The sequence below is a fragment of the Equus asinus genome, chromosome 2 (genome assembly GCF_041296235.1).
Source record: "Equus asinus isolate D_3611 breed Donkey chromosome 2, EquAss-T2T_v2, whole genome shotgun sequence".
Lineage (NCBI taxonomy): Eukaryota > Metazoa > Chordata > Mammalia > Perissodactyla > Equidae > Equus > Equus asinus.
In genome coordinates, this window is record NC_091791.1 from 37,707,922 (window position 1) to 37,723,632 (window position 15,711).

Here is a 15,711-nt window from a genome sequence, read left to right on the forward strand (position 1 = left end):
AAATGGGCACAGATGTTAGCTCAAGGCCAGTCTTCCTCAGCAAAAAAGAGGAGGATTGGCAGCAGATTTTAGCTCAGAGCTAATCTTCCTCAAAAAAAATTTGCATTACCAAATGGCCTTCCCAAAAAGGCTGTCAATTTGTGGGGCGTGTGGCAGCATCTCACACTCTTCAAGGTACTGTCTCAGCAGATCTTCACTACAGCCCTGTATGATGGGCAGGGGAGATATGATTATTCATATTTTGGAAGCTGAAAGAATCCAAATGCAGAGAGGTTACAAGAGGTGCCCCCAGGTAACCAAATGAAGGGAGTTGCCATAGAGAGACATTGAATATAATCAAACAATTGAATGCTGAGGGACAGTTAACCAAACAAAATGACCTTGGAAGCTGCTGTGGGACTCTTTTTTTTGGTACTAATTAGATCTTGGGGACAATGGTCTGTTAAGTGTTTGGTAATAAAATCATGTCATCAGAATACAGGAAAGCACTGACATTTCTGTTTTCTGTCCCCAGAGCAGGCACTGGAGGGTCAGGAGCCCAACTCATCCAAAATCCCAGTGTGGTTAAGTGACTTGGCCAAGGCCACTCAGAGAGTCAGTGGCCAAGTCAGAACTAGAAGCCTGGTCTCCCAACTCCTGGACCAGTGCTATCTGTGACAAACAATGTGCTTCTCCAAGACAGCTGGGCTGTCACCACGGACCAAGTGCTCAAACTTCTATAGTTGTCCAGACTAGATTCATGACATGGGCATCTTGTTAAAATGCAAGTTCTGGGGGCTGGCCCCGTGGCCGAGTGGTTAAGTTCGTGCGCTCCGCTGCAGGCGGCCCAGTGTTTCGTTAGTTCGAATCCTGGGCGCGGACATGGCACTGCTCGTCAGACCACGCTGAGGCAGCGTCCCACATGCCACAACTAGAAGAACCCACAACGAAGAATACACAACTATGTACCGGGGCGCCTTGGGGAGAAAAATGAAAAAATAAAATCTTTAAAAAAAAAAAAAATGCAAGTTCTGATCCAGTAGGTCTGGGTTGGGGCCTGAGATTCGACATTTCTAGGAAGTTCCCAGGTGACACCTATGGGTCCACACCACTCTTTGAGTAGGAAGCAGCTAGGGAATAACTCACATAAAGACAAAGCAAATGATCTAGATAAAGACAACTGGCAAATATTACAGCATTTTAAATACCGATGACCGGAAAGGGTGTTCCGGGTTGTTATGAGACACTTAAAGGTCTTGTCATTCTTCCACCAGAAACACCCTGCCATGAGATCAACTCAGCAGACCAAGGGAAGGCTGGGGATCGTGGTGGCCAAGGGATGTTCAGACACACCCACCAACAGCACAATCAGCCCCTTTATTGTACGGAAGAAGAGGTAGCAAACCAGCCAGAAGAAAGCCACTTTGTTTAACATTCCAAAGGCGTTCCCAGTGTCTCCCAGAGTCCTCATTAATTACCTGGAGAATTACCAATGCGTTCTCGGATCCCAGGAGAGACTCCTTCCACTGCAATTCGCCAAGCCTTGTGACACTGGGATGATGAAATAGGCGCACTTGATGAGGAGAGAAGAGGAAACGGAGTCCGGGCACAGAGTCAGAAGGCCTTGGCTTGGGAGATTTCTGAATCACGGACACGGCCTGCCCTCTCACAAGTAGAGGCAAAAGATGTCAGGGTTGTTGGCAGATCTGGGCACGGAGCTTTGGGGTGGCAATAATAACGATTTTCAGGGCACGGGGAGTTGGCGAGGGAGGGCTGTTAGGTGAGTGGAGGAGTGAGGGTCCTGGACCAGGCAGGGCTGAGCACGGGCCAGGGAAGGAGGACTGTGAGTACCGGCTGTTTCTTTAGATTTGGAACCAGAAAGTGCTGGCATTAAAGCTAGAACAACAGAATCACAGGAAAGGATCTTAGAGGTTACATAATGCTGGCATTTTAAAACCAGGTTCCCTGGAGTTCTAAAGAGTCTATGTGAAGGCGTTTCGGGGACTGCTGTTCAGTGTTTGGTAAAAGGGGATGGGGGGCTGGTCCTTCATCCCCATTTTAACATCAGTTTGTATCTATTTTAGACATTGGGATTCTGAATATGATTTATTTCTGGAAAGGGTTTTGTACTTAAAAATTACTGTTCCTTTCCAACCTCTTCATTTGACAGCTCAGAAAAGGAAGCTGACTTTGTAGAGACGTACAGCCAGCATGTGACATCACACTGTGATGTTCACCCCCCTGAGTGTGGTGGCATCATGGTACTATAGATCAAACAGGCCCGGAAACGCCAGGCTACATTCTTTTCCCTCAGAGTGGCCCATTTATTTTGCTCCTATTCTCCAGTTCTAACCCCACCAAAACCCAAACCAGCGCTCAGATTTATAATATTCCATGTACACCATGGTCTGGAAAGAGGACTGGCCCAAAAGTGTGGTGAACAAGGTTGCCTGTGTGGTGTGACGTGTGTAGGCCTCAGCCAACCCCCAATAACTTCCCATCTAACTAGAATTCCCACCACCGGTTAGGCCAGCAGTTTTCAAGTAAACTCAGGTGCCAGTGTGCCTGTGGAACACCACGAATTGTTGACTGACTGAATTCCATCCTACAAATGAGCAGCGACTTTACCAGCAGGAAAGCTAGCTGTGTTAGAAGCACACAGTACAACATCATGGTCACACACGCTGCGTGAGTCATTAAGACTGGTCCCACATGTTCTGGTTCTCCGTCTAGGCACACAGTGGGCTTGTACTTCTCCATTGCCTTTCACAGCCATGGCCATATGACATGTTTTGGCCGAATAAATGTGCGTGGAAGCTTTTGAAGTCAGTGGGTGATTCTCGTCATTCTCTTCCCCGTGGTGCAGTCTCTGCCAAAGTCCACTTTGAGACGGAGCCTCTGTTTGCCAGAGTCCTGGGGTTGCTACGATGAGGAGAGCTCTCCAACCTACATCAAACATGGTGTGAACAAGAAATACATCTTTGTTTGTTAAACCATTAGGATTTTGGAGTTTTGTTACCATAGCAAAACCTAGCTTATCCTAACTGATATAGCCACTTATCAAAAATAAACCAATTAACTGTGAAATGGAACATTGCTGATTTCCTCATGACTTTTCTGTTAATTTAATCACTCGTCTCCAACTTTGGAAGTCTAGTACCAATAGCCACATGGGTGGAGAATTCTGATGTGAAGGATTTAGAACTGTATGGGAAAAATTATACTAACTGGACAAGGACTGCAGATGAGCTGATGAAAATTTATGCATCATTTTATATTCATTAAAATGGACCATGAAGACAGCACAACAAATAATGAGAAAAATCATGATACTTGATATTTAATAATACCAGACACCAAAATCAATGATATTTAATGCATGTTAAATTATCCTCAGTGGAATCTGAACCATTAATTTCCATTTGTCATTCTCTATTTAAGAGGACCTCTTCAGGATTACTCTTTTTAACATGCTAACAGGTTTTCTTCTGAGTCTATTTCAGGCTCCCTGCCTTTCTTATTTAGTGACAAGTGATTGATATCCATCTCCCTTAGTCCAGCCATGGTACCAGAGAACTAAAATAATTTGGAGTTTTGAGACTGAAACTATTTTGTGCAACCCATATTTAATTTTTCTCTCAAGTTCTCTTGTAGGTATATACTCTGAAGCGCTGCTTATGCTAATGTCACACCAGCTTTTATGTGACTTTCAAGTAACTTGGTACCAATTTTGGTTCCACTTTCACGTAACTGTGTAGCTTCAAATAACTGACTCAGACGCTAAGTCTTAACTCCTAATTCCTGAAGGAGAGAGGATCTGATTGGCTCAACTTGAGCCAGGTGCTGACTCTTGATGGAATTAATTGTAATTGGGAGAGGATCACATAGTACACACAGCTGCCTTTCCCTCGCTGTGAGGAAGATGGCATCCCAAAGGGGAGGATAAAGGACATTAGGGCCTCTTCAGCACAGAGAAAATTATATACTTAGCAGGAAATGCTTGTGGTTACCAAAAAATGTTTACAGAAACAAATTACATATTTTGGAATTCCATGTGAGGGATTGGAAGAGGTTATTGTCTCATTTCTTACTTGTTTATTTTGTTGACTGCTAGCATTCACTAGTGGAAAGCAGCAGTGCGTGCCAAAATACAAGAAAAATTTACTGGAGAACTTAAAATCAAGTAAAATTTTATCTACACATTTATTTTTTGCACAAATTAGGAAAAGCTTTAAAAAGTTTTTTATTTTAGTGGCCTAACACTTTGGGTTGGCTGGTAGAATATCATAGAAGCATTGAGTTAGATAATAAAAGCAACAACATTGTCTTCATGAGCCCCAAGTGGTCATGAGGGTAGGGATAAAGCAGAGGTTCTTATCCTTTTCTGTCCTCTAGAATCATTAGGGGGCGTAAAACAATGTGACGCCCTCACACACTTACACAATAAAATTGATGATATCAAGTGTGGGTGAAGATGTGGGACGACTCCTACAATTCAGGTGGGGGGTATGAATTGGTAAATCACTTTAATCAATTGTTTCATAGTATCTACGAAAGTTGACCACAGGCTTACTTAATGCCCCAGCAATTCCATTCGTAAGTACATACTCAAAAGAAATGCATACATATATTCACCAAAAGATATGTACTAGGATGCATATTATTTTTCTCTTTTTTTTTTTTTTGAGGAAGGTTAGCTCTGAGCTAACTACTGCCAGTCCTCCTCTTTTTGCTGTGGAAGACTGGCCCTGAGCTAACATCCGTGCCCGTCTTCCTCTACTTTATATCTGGGATTGCTACCATAGCATGGCGTGCCAAGCAGTGCGTCGTCCGCACCTGGGATCTGAACCGGTGAACCCCAGGCCGCCAAAGCAGAACATGCGCACTTTACACTGCGCCACAGGGCCCGGCCCCGAATGCATACCATTTATAATAGCCCCAAACTGGAAATTCCCCAAATGTGCATCACCGGTAGAATGGATCACAAATTGTGGTATATTCACACAACAAAGTACTAGACTGTAATGAGAATGGACAAACTACAACCACAGCAAGCTATATGGATGAATCTTAAAAGCACAATTCTGCATAAAAGAAATTAGACATAAAAAAGAACATTCTGTATATTTCATTTGCATAAAATAAAAAAGCAGGCGTAAGTAATCTGTGTGTTGGATCAGGACAGCAATTATCTTTGGGGAGAGCTTTAGATGCTGGAAGTCTATTTCTTGACCTGGGTTCATGGGTGTTTGTGAAACTTCGTTAACATACGCATTTATAATTTAGTCACTTTCTATACATATCTTATACTTTGATAAAAATCTTTTAAAAAATGAGCCATGCCGGGACCCCACTGCAGACAAATCCCATCTGGCTTTCTGGGGCTGGAGCCTGAGTGGAGTCCTTTGTGGAGCCCTCTAGGAATCTTCTGTATGGTCAGGGCTGCGAGCTCCTGGGCAGTGGAGTGGGCCGTGACCGGGGAACTGGGAACCTGGATTCAGATTCTGCCCTTGGGCAGATCGCTGTCCTGCCCTGGGCCTTGGTTACTAAGTGACTCAGCAGATGACTGCAAGGTCCCTTCCAGCCCTGTGATGTTAAGGCATTAGCATGGCTCTGATAATCCAACAAATTAGTTGACATAATAGGTTCTGAGGGGGATATGATGAAAAAACAGCTTTGGTGTGGAGGGGGGTGTCAGGATTGTGCTCCAGCTGTTTACTGGCTTAGGGCCATAGCATGGCCAAGAGTGGGTGGTACCAGAATGAGGGATGTGCAGAGGACAAGGGAACCCACTGGAAGTCTCTTTCCCAATTTCACCTGGAGGTAGAACTAAGTGGAAATTGAATTCAGGTTTTTCAGTGTGACTTCATTATCCCTTTGCAATAGGCTATGAATAATCCGGGACAGTAAGTTTCAAAAAATACCAATGCTTTATGGAATCCTATAGATCATCTGGTTCTGTAGTTTGTGACCATTTAAAAATAAGCTCTTAGAGTGGCCCAGTGGTATAGTGGTTAAGTTGGCATGCTCCGCTTCAGTGGCCCGGGGTTCACAGGTTCGGATCCTAGGTGCAGACACAGACATTGCTCATCAAGCCATGCTGTGGCAGGTGTCCCACATATAAAGTAGAGGAAGATGGGCATGGATGTTAGCTCAGGACCAGTCTTCCTCAGCAAAAAAGAGGAGGATTGGTGGTGGATGTTAGCTCAGGGCTAATCTTCCTCAAGAAAAAAAAAAGAAGAAGAAAAAAAGCTCTCCTCTACTTCTTTTCAAATTAACTTTATGCAGAATCCAAATTTATACCCCAATAACAAAAATGAATGGATTCCAAGGGAGTTAAAATTTTCATTTTTTAGTGAACAGCATTTCATTTCTTGAGGAACTGTCAGTAAAATAGAACAACTTACGTGGTCCACCTTTCTAATTTTATAATTGAGCTACTGAGGTCCAAAGAGGAGAAATGACTTGTCCTAAGTCACACATTAATTAGTGACAGAGCCAGGGAAAATCTTAGTCTCCTGACTCAGTGACTCTTTTACTCATTCAGCAAGCATCTGCTGGGCGTCTACTTGTTCCAAGTACTGTGCCAGGCAGGGGAGATGCAATGTGAATAAGCCACAGTGAGTGTGGGGTTACTGGACCTTTGTCTGGGCCTTGTCACTGGGGTCTAACCCAGTGTCTGTCACCTTCATCTCTGATTATTCCATGGGCAGAGTCTGGCTCTTCAGTTACCCTTGAGATGGCATCTATGGCTCTTGGCACAGTGGACTCTGAAGAGGCTCTCCTCTCTGAGGATGCTTTGGGGGTGGTTCAAAATGAACTTGGCTGTGGGAGGTGTTAATATGTGGCAGTGGCGTCACTCCAGTTTGCCCATCACTGAAGGGTGTTACACAGGCTGGGCACCAATGTCAAGAAATGGCTGAAACTGGGTATCAGCTAACCCTCATGGGAATGCTCATGAGCAAGTGACCTGAAAGGGACACACAGGACAAGTGTGTTCACTCTACTTGTGACCCGTTACTCTTCTCGGGCCGGTGATCTTAGCTGAAGACAGGGACCCTCTCTTCTGTTTCAGGAGTGACTGTGGTTTGGGAACATGTTAGAAACAAAGATTCATGAAGAAAGAAGGGACTTAGGCTCTGGTCTATTTTGCCAGAGCTCATCTGTACCCTGGCAGTGTTTAAATTCTACGTTACAGAGCACTAGGCACTCCCGGGAGGCCCCTCAGGGCTGCTGTGGTGGGGTGCAAGTACAAAGGCAAGTGTCGGATCCATGGCTCAGTGGACTTTGCCACCAATTCCCTCCAAACTGCTCCTCTTTCTCGAGTTTAAATATTGAGATTCTGTGTAAGAGTTTCTTCTAATAAAGATTTCTGTGACTAAAAATGTTTGACAACCACTGTCCTACCCAAAACCTTTCCTGATGACCAATGAGAATGAGTCTTATTATTAATATTTTGTCTTCGTGGGATGCAATCGCACAAACTTTCTGGATAATCTGTGTTAGGAGAGTCTGCTTTATATAAAAATTAAACTACTTGTGTGGCAGTGTAGGTCTGTTCTAAGTGTCTCTAGAATCTCTGAAGTGGAAGATGGGGACTAGCTGATGGCCGGGCCAGGCCCGGGACAGACGAAGTGTGCCTTCCATGGCATCAGCCTGCTTTCACGCTCCTTCCTGCTGTCCTGACACTGCTCCTCATCTTGGGGTCCCATCTGATACATCCTCTGTGGCCAAGGCCCCTCCCTCTTCTACCATATTGTAACTCACCTGCCTTATTGTGGCAGGATGTTGCTGACGGATAGATGTCTTTGCTCATTTCTGGAAAACTGTAGCCACATCATTAGGTCAAACGACAAATATGGTCACATCTCAGTCTCTTTTTTCCCAGGTAGTTGTCCTAGCTCCTCCACTGTCAGTAGCAGAAAGCCTGATCTATTTTGAAGCTTGTCTCCTTCACAATTAGCCAAAAAATCACAAGTGGCTATCAATATTGTTTCCAAATCTAGGCAGGGAGAGAAGTGGAATGCTCTATCCTTCCATTAGCGTCACTATTTTGGTTACAGCATTCTGTCCCTCACTGCCCGCGGCCACTTGTTCTACGACACAGAGAGCTCTGAGTGGTCACAGCAAGGCAGCACTCTTGGGCCTAGAGTCAGAGTTCTCAGTTCTCTCATTTGTTCAGCAGATGCTTTCACAGCATAATACTGGTCAGGACAACTGGGGTCTGAGGGACCCTGCGTCTTGTCCTCACCCTGTGTCACACCAACTATCTTAACTTTGTGTTAAACTCAGGACACCAGCCCAGGGCCCCCTTTACCTTGTGGCAACTTCCTCCTGGGACATTGGTGTCCTTTCCTGCTAGCTGGGCCATGGTCAGGGCTATTTGCTTCTACCCACCGCTCTGGGCAGAGGGATGTGGTTGTGGTCCCTTCCCTTCCAGAGGGCTCTTTTGCCAATTGCTTCTCATCCTCTCCTGGCCCCTCTGCCCCAGGGCTCTACATACAAGGGGATGGGGTGGGGCTAGACCACAGGAAAAACTCCCTGTTCCTCCCTTTCCCTGGACAAAAGGTCACTCAGGTGATTTTTCCCATAAATACAAAAGTCTGCTCCAAGGTGACTTGGCGTCTCCACCTCTGGACACAGAAGAGGCTGGCATTGCAGAATTCCACCCAGCGGCACCCCCTTACCAGTGCGCGTTAACTGCAGCAGTGACTGCGGCCAGCAGTGACTTATGTCACCGCCGGGGGCATTCACGTCCCAGTCCGACGATTCGCTGTTTCTTAAACATGCTCAGAGCTTTGCTGTTTTCCAGTCTGTGCTCTACCTCCTTCATTCTCTCTCTTCCAGAAATGCTCTCTGCTCTGCCTTCACTCATAAATGCTCCCCATCCTTCAGAGACCCACTCAGAAACCCCCTCTGCCGCCCAGCCTTTGCTGGATACCTAAATTGAAGGTCACAAAACAATTCTCCCTCTTCCTTGAACACCCACTGCCCTCTGCTTATCCCTCTCTAGCGACACTTCTGTAGCCTCCGTGGCTTGCGAGCCAGGTGATACAACGTTATGGAGCTACTTGGTCTGAAGCCTGGTTCTTCATGTTTTGGCTCTGTGTTCTTAGGAAATGTATCCAACCTTTCTGAATCTTATCTGTAAAATGACAATGACAATGGTTCTTGCCTCATGGAGTTATTGTGAAGCGGAAGTGGGATAAAATATGCCTGGCACATGGAAAGTTAACTATTCATGCAATAAATATTTATTGTAGGTCTACTATGTGCGGGGTCCTGAGGGTGTCATGGTGAATAGACAATGTCCCTGCCTTCATGGAGCTTCCATTTTAGTGGGAAAGAAACACAATAAACAAACAAAGAAATAATAACAACCATAGTTGTCATGTATTAAGCAGTTTCTATGTGTCAGTCACTGCTCTAAGTATTTTCATTAATTATTTTCTTTTGTCCTCACAAAAACCCTCTGAGCTACATCCAGTTATTATCTGCTGACAGACGGGAAGCTGAAGCTCAGGGAGCTACTAATTTGCCCCAGACCACACAGCTAGAAAGTGGTGAGGCTGGGACTGGAAGCTGGACAGTAAGACTTCAAAGCCAGCATGTGAGTGTCAGGAAGAAAATAAAGCCAGGAACAAGGAAAGGGAGTGAGAGGGTGTGTATGTAGAGGGCAAGGGAGGTGGAGCAGGACTCTGAGAAAGTAACATCGAGCTGGGGAAGGGCAGGATAGGCACAGGGAACGGCAAACACAGAGACTCCAAGGCAGAAATGAGCTGAACTTGAGCAAGAAGGCCGGTCTAGCCAGACCTAGTGACGGAGGGAAGGAGGGCATAAGAGGAGGTTGGGGAGTTGTTAATATTGACTATTTTAACTACTGTTAGTTTGCAGCCACTATAATTACAGTCTTGCGTCTCCCATAACCCCTTGAAGCAGGGACTGTGTGTCTTATGCATATTTGCATGGGCCCACAGGTCCCAGCTCTATGCCTTAGTAAATAGTAGGTATATTTAATATTTTTGCTGTTGTTGCTGTTGAATTAGATTTTCAATTTGACTGAGAAAAACACAGGCTCTGCCAAAAACGAGAATTGGCTTTGCCTCCTGACCCGGCCACTGACTAGCATCTGTGGGCAGCTCACTCTCTCTCTGAATCTGTTCCCTCATTTGTCAAATGCAGAGGGGTCACATTTCCTTTACGGCATTTTTTCAGGATTAAGAGAGATAATGCATGTAAACAGCTGGTGTGTAGCAGATATTCCATCATTGTTACTTCTTAACCCTTCCCCTTCTCCTGATACTCTGATTTCTCACCTTAGAACCATCCACCAATCACCCCCCAAGAAATTTTACTATTAATTCCTTGACTGCTTTGGAAAGCTGGCCTAGCCTATACCCAGAGGATGTCTATGGGCAAAAATGTCCCCTTCCTATTGTTGGGCTCCCTGGCAGCTTGAGGCATAACCCTGGATCAAGAGGTCTTGGCCAATCTTTACTCCAGGTGTTCTCTGTGGGGATTACCTTGACAACAAGCTGAGATTTCAGAACTGTGCATTGCCTCAAAGCTCACGCAGGCAGGATCCCACTCTCAACCACCGACGTCAACCAATTGGGGATCACGAGGGTATCTGTGGGACCCACTACTTAGAGGAGTGCCAGGTTACAGCTACCACCACCCCCGGCTCCCCAAAAGTGTGTAATGTGATTGCCTTCTCTCTGCCAACTGGCCCATTTAGGAGACCTCACGGTCCCTCCAGTAGACAGACAATTCTTATCTTAGATTGCGGTCAGTTCCTGGATGATAAGATTACCCAGGATGCCCTTCAGTAGGAGGCCACCCCCTTCACTGTTGGTCATTTCCAGCCCCCAAGAAACTGAGGCCTTTTCCTTTTCTCGCCTGTGACCTAAGACTTAAGACTTGACTCTTTGCTCTTCCCTCTCCCTTAAACTTGTTTTGCGGTCAATCATCTGAAGCATTTGACCCTTCCAGAGCTAAATTTGACTCTCTTGTGAGGAATTTCAGGGCATATGTGACATGTAGGAAGGCAATTTACGTGTATGCTCCAAAGTCTGAGTCCGGCTTGGCCTGACTGTATGCCTTCCACTCATCGCCCAGCCTGGCCAGCATGTTCGCTCAGCCCCAGCTCTTGGTGAAACCCGGTCCTTTCTGGCTGGACCTCGAGTCCAGCTCTTCTGCAGCCACTAAGCTCTGTTGGTTCCTTCGCCCAGGCTCCACATTCACTTGAAAATCTGTAATGCTTCACCTACCTGGGCCCCCGAGCCTGGGGAAAGCTTTATCAATGTCCAGCATCCCGCTCAACTTCAAACAGCTATCTTTTTTGAAGGCAAGTACCCACTTACTCCCAGTCCTTCCTTTTTCTTTTACTCTCCCTTCACTCAAAGAGGAATTTATATTTACAAAACACCTATATGTATTTTAGGATTACTGTTAGTCTCAGCAAAACCAGGGAAGTTCCAATATGTTGATTGAACCTGATTACTCATCAGGCCATATGGCAGTTGCTATATAAATATTTATGGAATTGAATTAGTTTTTTTGATAAATATGCCAGGTTATATCCTTTTCAGAAATTCAACCCAAGCCTTTGTGTGCATGTCTCAGCTAAGATGCTTTCAGCCTTATCACTTACAAATACTTCTGTGGGATGGTTGGAGATCATTTTTCACTGTCCTTTCAAATGGAGCAGGTGCTGATGGGCTGGGGGGCAGAAAGAGGTTACAGTACTGATCATGGGAAGGCAGAAGCTGGGCTGCAATTTGATCGAAGCTGCAACCTTATCTATTGTCCACCAGATTAAGTGTAACAGAGCGAGTGGGCCCCTGGCTTTACAGCTGTGGGCACAGGGCTTTGACAACTGTCACACTGACCAACATAGCCCAATATAGAATCCACTGCCCTGGTAGGCTCTGGAGGCAGAGGCTGTGGCCCGTGTAATTTTGCATCCCCAGTGCCTGGGCCTGGTACATAGTTGGTGCTCAATAAATGAATAAATCAAGATATGGACCATATATAAGCACTACAGGAACTTTAGAAGAGAGATATTATTTTAGACTTTCTCAGGCCTTGAAGGATGAGACATGAGACGGTGTATAATGAGTTACTGGGTAGGGACAATGTAAAAAACAACTTGGAGTGGGAAGCTGCCAGCATGCCTTGAGAAGATGGACATGGCTGCTCACCTTGGTTCATAAAGAGTCACTCAAATGGGGACTCAGTTAAGGAATGTACGTGGACACCTATTGGCCTGGAAGAAAGGTGTAATGGGGACTTGTTTTCTTTTGTGGTTTAACAGCAGCTGCTTCTTCCCTTGGTTGGCTGCACTCTGAAGAAATTTGGGTCAGTTTGCATACGAAGCCCAGGATTCTTCTGGGTGGAAAAGGACAGGAGCACAACCTCCTTTTGCAGAGTTTGGAAGTAAGGGAAATCTGATGGGGGTGGCCCGGGGGTGGTCAGGACTTTGGACAGTCGGGCAGATTGTCACTCTGGGGTCTCCAGGGAGGGACTTACCATGAGGGAAAGGGGAGTCTAGCTTTGTGACTTGGGCTCAACATAGGGCCTAATACTGGTTGTGGAGGCCTCTAGAATCAAACTTAGGTGGCGGTGGATCAGCGAATAGATGTGATTATAAGAGCTGTAACCTGCCACCTGGGGCGAGGGCGTAACTACAGGGCAGACAAACGTCATAAGATGGTGCAGCGCGATTGTTCAACTGCGTGGAGCAACAAGAAATAATGGTAGGACTCAACATTAGATTTTCTAGTTGTCGTTTCATTTTACTTAGAAAGCTCGTGGGACTCTTGTACAAATTTTAGGAGATCATAAAGATGGAAATATAATTCTAATAGAAACATGTAAGACCTCCAAGGGTTTAATTGAGGAAGAAAAAGTGAATATGCTTGTACTCCAAGCTAATGAAGTAGGTCATGCCAGTTACAAGTTGAGAAGTGAAGAAAGTTTGTCAGCTGGGAGGCACCAAAGGAGCAAAGGTGTGGAGATGGAAAGAAGTCTGCTGTGTGGTTTGTGGGGCAGTGAGCAGTCTTGTCCCCACAGTGAGAAAGGCTGAGTTGGCCAGTGGTCAAATGTGAGTCTGTGTGGGTAAGAGAAGTTAGATTATGGATGGGTTACCACAATGGAAGGCCAGGAGTGTGCACATTATTCCCAGGAGGCCATCGCTTTTGAAGCATGTAAACCAAGAAGTCATTCTGGTGGTGCCCTGAGGGATGGATGGGAGGAGCAGAAGCCTGGATGCAGGGAGGCCAGCTGGAGGCTTTGGTCCAGGGGAAGGCTATCTGGTGCCTTGAGGGCAGGGATTGTGTCTTCTTCATCATGGATCCCCAGAAGAGTGTCTGGCACATAATAGGTGTTCAATAAAAGTTTGTTACTTGAGTAACAGGAATGCTGTCACATGGTGGGATGCAACCTCTAGGTGTCATGCACAGCTCCTGATTTCAGAAGTCAGGAGACCCAGGTTCCAAGTTCTAGCACTTCCTTTCTATGTGATATTGTGCTTCTCACTTCACCCTGTCGGAATTTCAGTTTCCTTAGGTATGAAGATCAGTCAGCCAGTCATTCACAAGCATTTGTTGAGCACTAGTCAAGTACCACATATTGTGCTAAGTCTCAAAGAGGAACAACAACAACATGCACACACATACACATATGTGTATATATGTGTAAAAAGAAAAGACTTATTCTCAGGAAGTGGAGGCTGATAAGTCCCAAGATCTGCAGTCAGCAAGCTGGAGACCCAAGAAGAGCTGATGTTTCAAGTTCAAACACTGGGAGAAACCAATGTCATCGCTCAGGTAGTCAGGCAGGAGGAGTTCACTTCTCAGTCTTTTCATTCTCTTCAGGTCTTCAACGGATTGGATGAGCTCACCCACACTGGGGAGGCAATGCGCTTTAGTCAGTCTACCGATTCAGATGTTAATCTCATCCAGAGACACCGTCACAGACACGCCCGGAATAATGTTTGAGCAAATTTATGGGCACCCTGCGGACCAGTCAAGTGGACACATAGAATTGGCCATCACAGGGTGTTAAGTGTGAAAGGGAGTCTGCAGTTGGAGTGGACACTGTTGACTGCCTGCCCATTCTGCGCTGCCTTCCCAACAGAGCTCCAGTTTTGTTCAGGAATACATTCCACCTCCACGCAGCCACCTGCTTCAGGGAAGCTGACTCACCTCCAGCTTCAGGGCGAATGGTCAGAGGGAAACGCCATTCTTTTTGCCAATGACTGACTCAGGAGTGGACACGTGATGTGATTCTGGCCAATGAGACCTGAATGGATGTCACGGTCCTTGCGGGAGAGTTTCTTCTCAGGAAGAAATGCTCTCTCTTCTTCCTCTGCCATGTGTCAGCCCTGAATGTGATGCCTGGAACTGCCGTCTTGATCGGCCTAATGAGGAAGCCATCACTGAGAACGCCAGAGCAGAAAAACGGGAGGAGAAATCTCCAAAACCTGCTTTACCTTGCTGAGCGTCTGGTTTGTGAAGGACCCATGTCCTTATTGTTTATCCCAGTTTTGAGTCAGAGTTTCTGTCACTTGCAGCTGTATCCTACCTGATACAATCATAAAATAAGATTGGAAGCTTGGCTTAAACAGAGTTAAGGAGGTTTTCTTTATTCCAGGACTGCTTGGTTCAACAGCATTTATTACGTGGATGCGCATTGCAAATTTCCAAGAGTGGGATGTAACTGGCAGCATTTCCCAAAGGAGCATGACTGTGCAAACCTTTGCAGAGAGGAGCCTGGGAGACTGATGTTCCACAGAAATGCTGCTACAGGCGGGGGAGACGTGAGACGTTAAAGCAGAAAGATGATAGCATCACGTGCTCCGTATACCCCTTCCTTTCCCTCTCCAGCCACATCAAGGTTTATGTCTCCTGTGATCATAAAATTTAAGGAAACTCAGAAGCAGCCCCCCAGAAAAAGGTTTCATGCCCTGACTTACTCTACTAACTGATTTCTCAGTCTCCTTCCAGTTCTCGAATTCTGTGGGTATAATTGGGTACACCCATCTCTAAACATCAAACAAAGTTCCACTTCTTTTTTAGTCACTTGCCAACATCTGTGAATGATGTTGAAGTTGGTGAGATATATACACGTACTCAACCAGTCTTTTTCTGGAGTGAATTATTTAAAATAACCAGCTGAATGAATCCCTGTGCCGCGGGTCTCTGACTAACGTTCAAGTTTTACTTAGATTCTGATTTTTTTATTTCTCTGGGTTTTTTTAGTCCAATAGCCCCAGGGAAATGGCTTGAGGCCACAAAGGACAGTGTTAGAATGTTTTCTCTGCAGTTAGTGACAGGGTAGACAAATGGCACAAAATTGTAGATTCTGTTCCTTCCCAGATGGGAAAAATTGCTTCTGCGGCTTTTCTTGATCTATGTTAAATTCATTATGGTTTTCAAACTGAAACCACTTTGGTCCTAAAAAGTGAAAGGGAAAAAGGAAGAGAACAATATGTGACGGATCTCTGCATTTAAGTGACCAGACCCCCTGAAGATATGAAGAATTGTGCGACCTTGGGCAGGCCAATTATCCTCAGTTTCCTCCTCCACACCACGGGGTGCTGACCATGACCTCCCAGAGATGGCATGATGGGAACTAAGGGACTTAGAGAGCTCCTGTGAGGATGAGGTGACACCTCGCTGTAGATTTCTGCCCTCAGGTTGTGCTGGGGTGAAGTCACCGCTGACGACA